The sequence below is a fragment of the Uloborus diversus genome, chromosome 3 (assembly GCF_026930045.1).
Source record: "Uloborus diversus isolate 005 chromosome 3, Udiv.v.3.1, whole genome shotgun sequence".
NCBI lineage: Eukaryota > Metazoa > Arthropoda > Arachnida > Araneae > Uloboridae > Uloborus > Uloborus diversus.
Window position 1 is genome coordinate 156,155,106 of NC_072733.1, and position 11,374 is coordinate 156,166,479.

Genomic DNA, 11,374 nt, shown 5'->3' on the forward strand with positions numbered 1-11,374 from the left:
AAAATACTCAATGAAAACACTCTTTACTTTTTTTTTAGATTCAACCGCCTTCGAGTTGAATAGCGTTTCTAAGCTAGAATCATCCGGTCTTCCAAAAGGTTACTCGATTAGATGGTATGGGGATAGAAGTGACAGAAACACGCGAATAATTTGGTGCCATAAGAATGGCTTCCTCCTCCGGATACTGTAAAGTAATATTAGTTACTTACCCAAATAAATAAAATTCATGGAAGTCTACTTTGGTTAAACGAGGGCCCGGTTAAAAGACTTTCGAATAATCGAGGTTCTTCTGTACTTCAGGAATCATTCTGTTGTTCACTTCTCCCCTGCCTCAAGAAAGGGAGTATCTAGTGCTTAGTCATTTCCTGTCTCAACCATGGGTTGGATATGAAGGATTGGATAACTTCCGGAGCCTATATCCTTCTTAGATGTTTCATTAGACTCTACAGATTTACGAACAACAAGACTTTCTCAGCTCTCTTGGAGCTTCAACCATATTTTGGGTGCACATAAAATGTCCCTTTCAGTCAGTCTTGGGGAAGAACAAAATTACGTTTAGTAACTGTCCAATGGCAGTTTGTAAAAATTGATCGCAGTCGCAGAACAGTGATCAAATATTGTTGTGACTAGTTTTGTCAGGCTTCAAAACCAAATAAGAGTTAAACTGAGGTTTTTTTTTTTAATTCATACCTAACATATTTTGAAAGAATGATACATTAAATCTACAACTGTACTCATAAACGCTTTTTTCGAAAAGTTATTTTAACAATCAGGTTTAGAAAAAATAAATTAATAAACAAATAAATAGGTAAAAATTGCCACAGTTGAAAAAGGCTCCAAACCCCCTCTTTATTTCAAATAATACATACAATTTGATTTTTTTAAATTAATGGTAAAAGATAATCACAACAGTTAAATATGTGCTCATATTGTAACGAAGGTCGAAATATTTTGAACTTCGCAACATTAGGGGAAACCCGGGCAACGTGAATACCTTAAGCTTTCCTTGCTTATTTTCGTTTAGTTATAACTGGGGAAATTGAAACAAATATTTATAATCACTCTTCATTTAATGAACTTACGTAATGCAATAACGGCTGTCCTTAATATTAATTAAACTTTTAGATATAAGGCCAGTTTTCAACAATGGCATGAATATCCACTTTGCCCAACACCCCGGGTAAAGTGGATTCAGAACTAGGGCAAAGCGAACAACAACATTATTTGTCGTAAAACTAAGCATTAAAAACAAAATAACTATTGAATGTTAAATGAACAAATTCAAAAAACCTTTTTTTGCTACGCTGCTAATTATTGTAGTTGTTACAAACAAAGAAATTGAACTTTGAAAGAAAAATGAAATTAACTTTGAAAATTAAAGGAACATATTAAAAATTTTTTTTTGCTACTATGCTAATTATTGTAGTTATTACAAATAAAGAAATTGAACATAAAAATAAAATAAACATTGAAAATTCAAGGAACACATGAAAAAACATTTTTGCTACACTACTAATAATTGCAGAAAAAAAAATTAAACTTAGAAAATCAACATCAAATATTATAGGAGCATATTTAATATATATATATATATATATATATATATATATATATATATATATATATATATATATATATATATATATATATATATATATATAATGTATAAAAATCTCGTGTCACGATGTTTGTTCGGGGTAAACTACGAAACTACTCAACGGATTTTTTTAAATTTCATACCTATGCGTCATTTGGTCCAAATTAAAAGATAGGATAGTTTTTATGATTTTTTATTGCAAATTAAGTACTAATTATACAATAATAGTGTGAATTAATTGTTTAGTTCTAAAAATTTTTAATAGATGGCGGGTGTAAGTTAATTAATCGATATAACTCTAACATCGTTTGACTTACTGCTAAAAACAATATGCTAAAAAAACCCGAAACGTTACTTATCACTTTTGTAGAACGTTTCGGGATTTTACAGCTTTTTATTCACTTCCTGAGAAAATCAACTATATTTATCAAAAAAGTTTTCTGAATTGCTAGAAATTGCAGATTTCACACTATTGTGAAAAATATTTTTCTTCACCAGTATCAAGATTAACTGAATGTATTTAATAGGTGTATCGGTTTCAGTTTGATCACGGTTCGTCCAGATCGTCTCAGCTCCCAATAAGAGCGAAAAGGTGTCTCGATCACGTAGTCTTTAAAAGAACTACTGACGCGTTACCGTTGAGCTTCTTGCTCATGAGTTTGTCTTAGCGTTGGCAATGATTGCATTAATGGTTTGGGAATTTAATTGGAAAACCAAGACGGTTCCAGACTTTTACATTAAACCTACGTTAGGCTTCTCTAAATATGCCAGAATCATAACTGGCTTTAACCAAAAGACTACTGATTTCTTCGAAAATATTCCAGGATTCGTGTTAGCAAAAGACAGATTAACCAAAAGTAATGTGAACGAATGAGTACAAAGATAATTTTCAATTTTAATAATTTAAAATAATTGAAAAAATAGTTCGAAATCAATGTTATCTACCTTATTTTTAAAATTCCACTTTTATAGTTTATCAGTTTATTTAGTATATTTTGTGAGAAGTCATTGATTAAAAACTATAGTTAAAGCTAAGATGAATAAAATGTGCATACAAAAACTGTATATTGGTTAATGCTTAATTTCAACATTATGATACTTTACCTACCACTTTCAAGTTATTTTGCACCTTTGGACGAAGTAAGTACACAGCAAAAAATTTCCGAAACGTTTCTGAGTATTTCCGTGTAACGTTTTAGGATTTCAGTGGTTTTTATCAACTTATCGGAAAAATCAAGTAACATCGTCCAAACGTTCTCTGAATTGCTACACATTGCATGAATGCAGTTTTTCACTGTTGTGAAAAATATTTTTAGCTGCCCGTTCAAAGATTAACTGAACGTATTAATAAAGTGTATCGGCTTCCGTTCGACTACGGAATGTTTATTCGTCCATGCTAATCAGCTCACAAAGAGAGCGAATGAGTATGAACTACTTGCTTTGCAAGAATTGCAAGCGCGTAAAATTCGTGGTACATATTTGCAATTCTGGGTTTGCTTTGGCCATGTTTGCGAAGCTGCTTATGGAGTTTTCTTAATAAATCATAAAGGTGCCAAACTATTATATGATACCTACCTAAGTTTACTCTTAAGGCCATGTTTGCAATACTTCTTATGGAATTTTCTAATTAAATCAGAAAAGGGCCAAGCTGTTATGTTATACCTACTTAAGTTTTATCTAATGTTCGGGAAACACGACTGGCTACAAGCGGGAAGATTTCTGAATTTTTCAGGAGGCTTCAAGGAGAATTTCAGAAATGTTACTGAATTTTATCGGAAACCGTTTCTGATTTTTGTAAGGTATCTTACTGGTAGAAATTGGTCACATCAGCCGCCCATTATTTTCCAGGAACAATTCTGAATCGTTTTAACTGTGATACTCACTAAATTTAATAAACGTAAGTATAGAAAGTAATGCTTTCACTGTAGAAAATTTAGTTAGTACTTTAGTAATAATTAGTTAGTTAGTAATTTAGTAGTCCTACTTCGGCCAAACACAACCATTCTCAATTCCCTGTAATTTAAAATCGACTGAATATTTCTCCAGCATTGTTAAAAATATTGATTTGATCGTATAAAAATAATGAGTAAAAATTTATTTTCTATTATCAGCCACAGCAACGCGTGGCTGGGTCAGCTAGTATATATATATATATATATATATATATATATATATATATATATATATATATATATATATATATATATATATATATATATATATATATTTTCTGCTGCATTACTAGTCATTGCAGTTATCACAAACAAAATTCATCACCATTTTCGAATGATGAACACTCTTCTTGACACCACTGAGTACAAATATGACATTGTGTACAGTTTTTCGTTGGCGGATCATCTTTTTCAATGTACATTTCACCACAGAAAATGCACCTTACATCTTCAAATTTCTTTCCTTCTATTTTTATATTAGTCTATTTTGCAGTTTTATGTATTGTGGCAGAGATATTTGATTTACAGACTTTTTGTAGGTAGTCATAGTATTAAAGTTATAAACAAAACACTTACCTCTACAAATTAATATTATTTGCTCAAAAACATACTCTGTCCGTCCATTGGCGCTGCACGACGCGAACTCGTTCAGACGTGTTTGAGATGACTTGCTATGACAACGCGGCTGCCAGCCAACGAACAATTTGGGAGTTATAGGCAATATTCGCTTTGCCCGGGGTATCCACTTCACCATGGTTTCCCCTAAACTAAAAATTGTTTTAAATAATACTTTTATAGTTCAGAAAAGTAATTAGGGTGACAGATCGACCGACATGCATACATTAATTCATCCCAAAGCCCCTGTTAAGTTTTCATGTTTCAGTATTTATTGATTTATTTATTTTATTTTTGACTTATATTTTTGTTTTAGCGATATTTTTATACGCAGAAAACCTTTTTCCATACTTTTATGTTTGTATTTTCGTTTTTAATTTTTTACGGGTAAGTAAGGTAGAAAATAAAAACAAAATTTTAAATTAAACATTTAAACTTGGTAACTGAGTTAGACGATTGAAAATATATGTGATGTGATACTTGAAAAATTGATCCAAGTTTATCACATGTTTAGAACTTCGACTGTCCTTGGATTTATATGTGCGGTTAGTGTTAAAATTTCTAAGAGTGTTTTCGGAAACACTGCTACTTGCAAAAATGAAGAAGTGAAGATTAGAACACTATTTCCATCAGCCCTTTATTGAATTTTCTTCAATCAGCTTTAAAATGTTACCATGTTAGTAAAGATTTTGGTACTTTTCTTTTTCTTCAAAAACTTCTAAGCATTCTGTCTTTCAACAAAATCAAGTCGAGTCAATCTAGATTTCTTATACTTTAATTAAAGGCAACAGCTACGGAAAACTCTCATCTTCTAAACCAAACCCTCACTATTTCTGCATTAAGAAAACGAACCCAGCTTCATCCAGAGTAATGCCATGATTATCACCGAATTGGTAAACTAATCACGTGTGACATAAATTGTTATGGAGCGGCAAGGAAATAAACATTACATAGACAGTAGAAGATGATTTCCGACTGTTATATCTCTCGATTCTGTGCGAAAGCCTCAAGTAAAAGTAGAAAACAAACAAGTATTAAGTTGGTTGAAAACGGCATCGCTCTAATATATATATATATATATATATATATATATATATTATATATATATATATATATATATATATATATATATATATATATATATATATTCAGTTTCTAAACTGTCCGGCAAACTTAATTTGGTAGCTAGTTTCATGTAAATAGCAAAGAAAAAAAAGAGCGATATCACAAAGAAGAATTAAGTCAATATAATTAAGACACTTAGAGTCAACAACATTCAAGCAAGTTATGAATAGCGATCGTTTCAGCATACTTTACCAGATAAGTCCCCCAACAATGTATTAGCCACTAATATCATGCAAATCATTCTAACGAGCATATAGAAGATATTTTTTTTCTTTTTTTTTATTTTTAAACGAAAAGATTTAGCAATGCACCAATAATTGCTACCTGAACAGTTCCTTCAATACCTCAAGCAGCATGTTTATGAGTAATTAATCCAATGACCCCTCAACTTGTGCCCTGCAGCAACGCATTGTAATAATAAAGTTATAAGGAGAAAATATGCAAGAATATATGTCCTTACACAAGAATTTTCAAAAACAGCTGGAAAGTAAAAATTCTTAAAAGAAGAATTCCAATTAAGAGTAGAGCAAAGAACAGAGCTAAATAGACTTCTAATTCCAATGAATAAATGATCTCAGAAGTAGGAAAAGAAGGAAACTCAGAAAAGAGACTATAATAGAAGAAAGTAAAGCAACTGTCCAGAAGAAGAGTGGTTTTTGCTCTGTGGGTTGCAAACCTACAACCAGCAACCTTTGAAATACTGTCAGCTCTGATCCAATGTGAATGCCTCAAGAGACATAAATGCAAGTAGGTTTCGGCATGCAGTTAGGAATTAATATTTGTTTTTTTACTCATGTTTCTAAAAAGCGTAAGGTTTCTTTCAAATCTTGAATTCCAGTAAGTTAGATATTTATAATTATTATGCCATGAAACGTTAGTTTTTGTATTTTTTCCTTGTGAATGCGTTTAAAGTTAAATATTCTTTTTTCAGAAGTTAATGCATTGAAACCCCTATTCATAATGACTGGAACTAGAAAATGTCTCCTAACCAGAGGCATCCCTTTAAAGAGGTTCTTATTCATCAGGACTACAGCCGACCCCCCATTCTCTATCTGTCAGTGTTGAGGCAAGAGAAGAAGTGTAGAAAAGCACTTTTCCTGGTAATGGTCTGAATTTCTCAAATCAATAAAATAAGAAAAAAATTTGCTGTAATTCCAATCAAATAGGGAAAATAGTGTGACAAGAATGTACTTTTCACGTTTATATTAAAGAGAATTTTGACTTTTGTTCGATTTTTAAAATAATGGTGAAATGACTTTAACCCTCCATCATTATGCTTTTCTGTTGCAACAAGAAACATCTATTTTTAATGAAATATGTAATTCAAAAGTTATAGTGCTCATTCCTATTAATACTCGAAAATATTTTTAGAATTGAGTAAAATACCTTTTAAATACTCATTAAAGAAAAAAAAAAGATAACTGTGATTTTTTTTCATTAGTTTTGTTTTCATTTCAACCGATATTTCGATTTACATGTGTAATGCTGCGATTGCGCAAAACGAAATTCTATTGAAGAAATTCATGGCGCCATCTAGGGGTTGTATAAAAAATTAGAAGGTTGACTTTGAACGATTGAGATTGCAAGACATAAAATAAAACAAATAAATACATGATACATGCCTTAGTTATAATCGCATTTAATTATGTAAAATCATCTAACTAATTTACTTAATTGCTTTATAAATATGATGGGATTCTATGAAACAGTAAATGTTTCATAACTTAAAAATTGATCCTTCCATCTCAAATTAGTTTCTAAATTTGAATAATTTTGCGCTAATTTTTGTTATTGATGATTTTATGATTTTTTTCTTTTTTTTTTGCACATTTTTTAGAGATCTGAATGTAAAATTCAATGTGAGGTACTTGAATTAAACAATGGTAGTACCTTCAAGTACCTTCTTTCTTAAAATCAGTGGCAAAATAGTTTCAAAAATCCACTTTTCTTGCGTCCTTTTAGTAAGGGTTTTAAATCAGTGCACTAGAAAAATCAGTTAGCTATCTAATGATTTCACGATTCAGTAACTAGAAGATAAATTTATGCGATTTCAGCTGGAATCCTCCGTGCAAAATTAGGCTTGGCTTAAGTAGGGTGTGTGAAAATGTTGTTGATTGAGAGCAGAGTACCCTGGAATTTCGGAAAGTGTAGAAATAAAATCAAGCAATAAGCTATCAATATTTAGTGCAAAAACCATTTAAATGTAGTTACTAGTTTGAGACAAAATTTTCGATCTACGAGTAGATAACATCGACTAGTTTTGGACAAAGGGCGTCTTTCTTTGACTGAACCGTTATAGTCATTTATGAGGTTTAAAAAAAGCAATGAAACAAACTAAGCTTAAGGCCATCTCATTAAACTAAATGAAAGTTAACTTATTGCATGGAGAGGCGATCAATACCAAAACTACTTTCAATAAGAGATATATTAAAGAATTTCGGGAAAAATAATGAAGTGCAACTTGCATCAATGCTGCATGAATGAGTCTCATAAAATATTTGTGACCGATAAAAGTTTTGATAAAAATAGTTAAATACGTAAAGTAAAATATAAATAAACAAAACAAAATGCTGTGAATAAAAATATTTTTTATTTATTTATTTTTTTTGAAATGCGAACATTTTAGCATAAATATAAAATGAGAGGAAAATAAAATCATATTCTGTGACTTTTTATAAATTTTTTATTTATTTATTTATATATTTTAAGGCAGATCAACTCTTGCTGTCTCTAACGACACTAGAGTCGCTACTTGGAAGAGCACTTGAGGAAAAAAAATTGCTGTATCATGTGAGCAAGAATGAAAATATTTTTGCATTGTTTACATCTTAGTTTGTAGTTTTTAACAGCTATGTTCCTGCAGTACATAAAACTCTTTCAGGTAGGTTAGGATGATTGTGATTTAAAATCTGCATGATTTTATTAATATTTAGAAAAATAAAGGTAAGGTAGATTTGCTTTTGTGAAGTACTGTAAACACGGTCTACTTTTGCCTACAATTTGGAACTTTTCTCATATTTTCTTAATAATTTTGTAAACTGTTCATATTTTCAGGCTATGGAAACATTTTTTACGCAGAATTATCTTAATTCAATTTTTGAATAGTGATTATTTATTTCCAAGTATACCCTTTATAACTGTTTTTTATTAGGGACAATGCTAATCTTGCGTTTAGATTACTTTGTCCCAAAGTGGTTTTCTCCACTTAAAATCATTGTAGAACTAACTAGAGTCAAAGACGTGTGTTCATACAGAAACTATTTATTTGAAAGAAAAATGCGCATTATTAAAGAAGTTTGAGTTACACATATTTGTTTTAAGCAAACTTTAAAATATGTTAAAATGTGGATGCATATCTAGTTTATGTCTCAGAAATTGCTCCAGAGAGCAGTCGTCTTTTCAGTAGTTTTGAAGGTTGAATAATTTTATTAACAAAACACCTTTTGTAAGACAAATGATCCTAAATTGTCGGCCAAAACTTGCTGGTGCTTTCCATGCTCTCTACAATCAACATTAGCTAATTCTTTTCTCACATCAGCAGCTATCCTTGGAAACCTGAACCCATTCCATTCTACAACTACGAAATTCTGTAAACTTCCCAACAAATTTAAGAAAATATGTAAGTAGATTCAAATGGGTCAACTTTCTCTAAACCTGCTACAACTTGCAGTTCCTCTTCATCTTCCATAATAATAGCCATGAACCCTGATGAATGGAGTCTGTAACAGGGGCGCCGGCATGCAAAAATTATTGAGGGGGCTAGACTGCACCGGTGATCCAGGGGTTATGTAATCCCACGGAGTCCACCCGCCCTACTTTTCAAAAAAAAAAAAAGTTCAGATTTTTGAACATTGAAAATGCCAATTTACATATTTTCTGGTGTATATGATTTATACAAACAAACAATAGGTGACATGACGTTTTCAAAGTCAATCTAAGGTTTTGTATACAAATTTTCTGGTTCAATTAGATCATGTCACTTGTCTTCAATGTGGAACATTTTTACAGTTCTATTTTGGGGGAAGTTTGTGCAGTTCCGTGGCTAGGCATTGATATAAGGTAGGGCTTGACTTGCATGGAAGGGCACTCCCAGTGCGCTTAAATACAAAAAATATTGGGAGGGTGGGGGACATACTGCGGGTTTAACCCGGGGAAATTTTCTAAATTGGAGATGGAAAAAGTAAGTTTTACAGTTTTTTAAGCATTTTAGAGTAATATATTATCAACATTAGAACCCAGAAAACTCTACTCTCGCTAACTCGACACATGTTTTAACTTTAAAACACACACACACACAAAAAAAAAAAAAAACCTCATGTACGGTATTTTCGTAAAAAGTTAATTTAATTTATAGTATAATAATTTTGTTTTTAGACTGTTACAGAATAGTGAATACATATATATAAAAAGATTGAAAAATTATATTTAAATAAATCTTAAACTATCATTAAAACAATAAAGCATAAGATATTGCTGTCGCACTTTGATTAATAAGTGAAATAGCTAATTTAAACTTGCTTTTAATAAGGCTCAGAGTTCATTAAATAAAAATAATATCCCACAGTTAATTTGTTTAATAAATTTAATATAGTATGTAAATAGCGGGTTTTTATAGGGGTCTTATACCCGAAAAATATTTAAGTATTTGAAAATAACTAATGCAGTACTCTAGTAATACGGTAATAAAATAGTACTAATATTTTGAAATTTTAAATCTAACATTCTGTATGTAGTTAATTCTCTATTTTACAGAGATTTTTGAAATTGCTTTAAATACCAATATTAGAGCTGTCAAAAGAAAGGTGCAAATGTCGGCCGCCTGACTAGATTACCGAATTTGAAGTCGTCGACGACTGGTCGAATATCCAATTCATCCAAAATATCTCGGTGGTTAAGAACAGCCAAGTTGTTCAATCGCTTCTGCCTCATTGTTAATCGGATAGACTATCCGCAGGTTCGCACACTGGGACAAATTCTAAGTGCTCGCAGCACCGTAACACCAAAGATATTTCACACGCAACACTATCATTATTCACACCACTTTTTATCGTAAAAATTATTTGTTGTAACTCATTACTGAATGTATTTTACAAGGTAACTATCTTCAAACAAGGAAAATAAAAAATACTGGGACAAATTTGTGAGTTTAGAAAGCATTAAAAAACTAATAATTTTCTTAAATTATTGGGGGGGGGGCTCTGCCCCCTCAAAAATTTTTTGAGGGGGCTCGGGCCCTCTCAGGCCCCATGGAGTCGGCGCCACTGGTCTGTAATCGCTCTCTTTATCCGTTGATGAGGATTTCAGGTTTTTATCTTGTGTTTTTCCTGTTTAAAATTTCACTTTTAGATTTTCTTTTAATTTCCAAATCTCTCTGACGGATTTTTTTAAGTTTTTATGCTGGGTCAAAGTAGGTCGTAATTTTTAGGTTAGGAGATATGTTGCTATTGTGAAAATTTTAATACAAATCTTAACAGAAATGAGAAGTACAACTATACTACTACATAAAGTAGTAAACAGTGTTCATAAATAGGTCAATTTCTTAGCTGATGTAGAATTGCCTCTACATGTAAAAGTTTTAGAGGTTATGAAGACACATGTTAGCACAAGGAACGCAGAACCAGTGGTGTTGCTTCTTGAGCAGGGCTATCGAACAGCTAACGACCAAACGGCACGACCTTGAGGGTCACGGATTTGGACAAAATTCTATATAAAGGTTCATTTTCACTAGATAGGAGCCCACGTAAAGCGGTTTGACTGCATAGACCCCAGTTTGGTTGAAATTAGGGTCAAAAGTTGCTATTTTGGCCCCAGAAATGCAATGGCATTTCCATTGGAATTTCAGACTTCGACCCTGTGTTCGATGTCCCTACATATTTGTCATCTTTTGTTAGTGCAACGAGAGGAAGGGAGAACACCTATTTGTTTATGAGCATTATTTAAGTTACTTGAATAATCGAAACGATCTTGTATTTTTGTATGTGCCATGTGCACATTCAATACGCTACATAACAATCAGAGCTTTTTCTCCGTCTCCCAGTTTTTTCTCATCATTGTGCAACATGTTTGATAGCAGATGATAAATATG

General features: G+C 31.6%; 1 long non-coding RNA gene across 1 annotated transcript in view; it reads left to right on the top strand.

The window, feature by feature from the left end:
• LOC129219211 (uncharacterized) overlaps window positions 1–6,613 on the top strand; it is a 483,500-nt gene extending 476,887 nt beyond the window's left edge. The window contains exon 4 of the long non-coding RNA XR_008580380.1: window positions 6,221–6,613. This is a non-coding gene — a long non-coding RNA (uncharacterized LOC129219211). The remainder of the gene's footprint in view (window positions 1–6,220) is intronic.
• The last annotated feature ends 4,761 nt before the right edge of the window (window positions 6,614–11,374 follow it).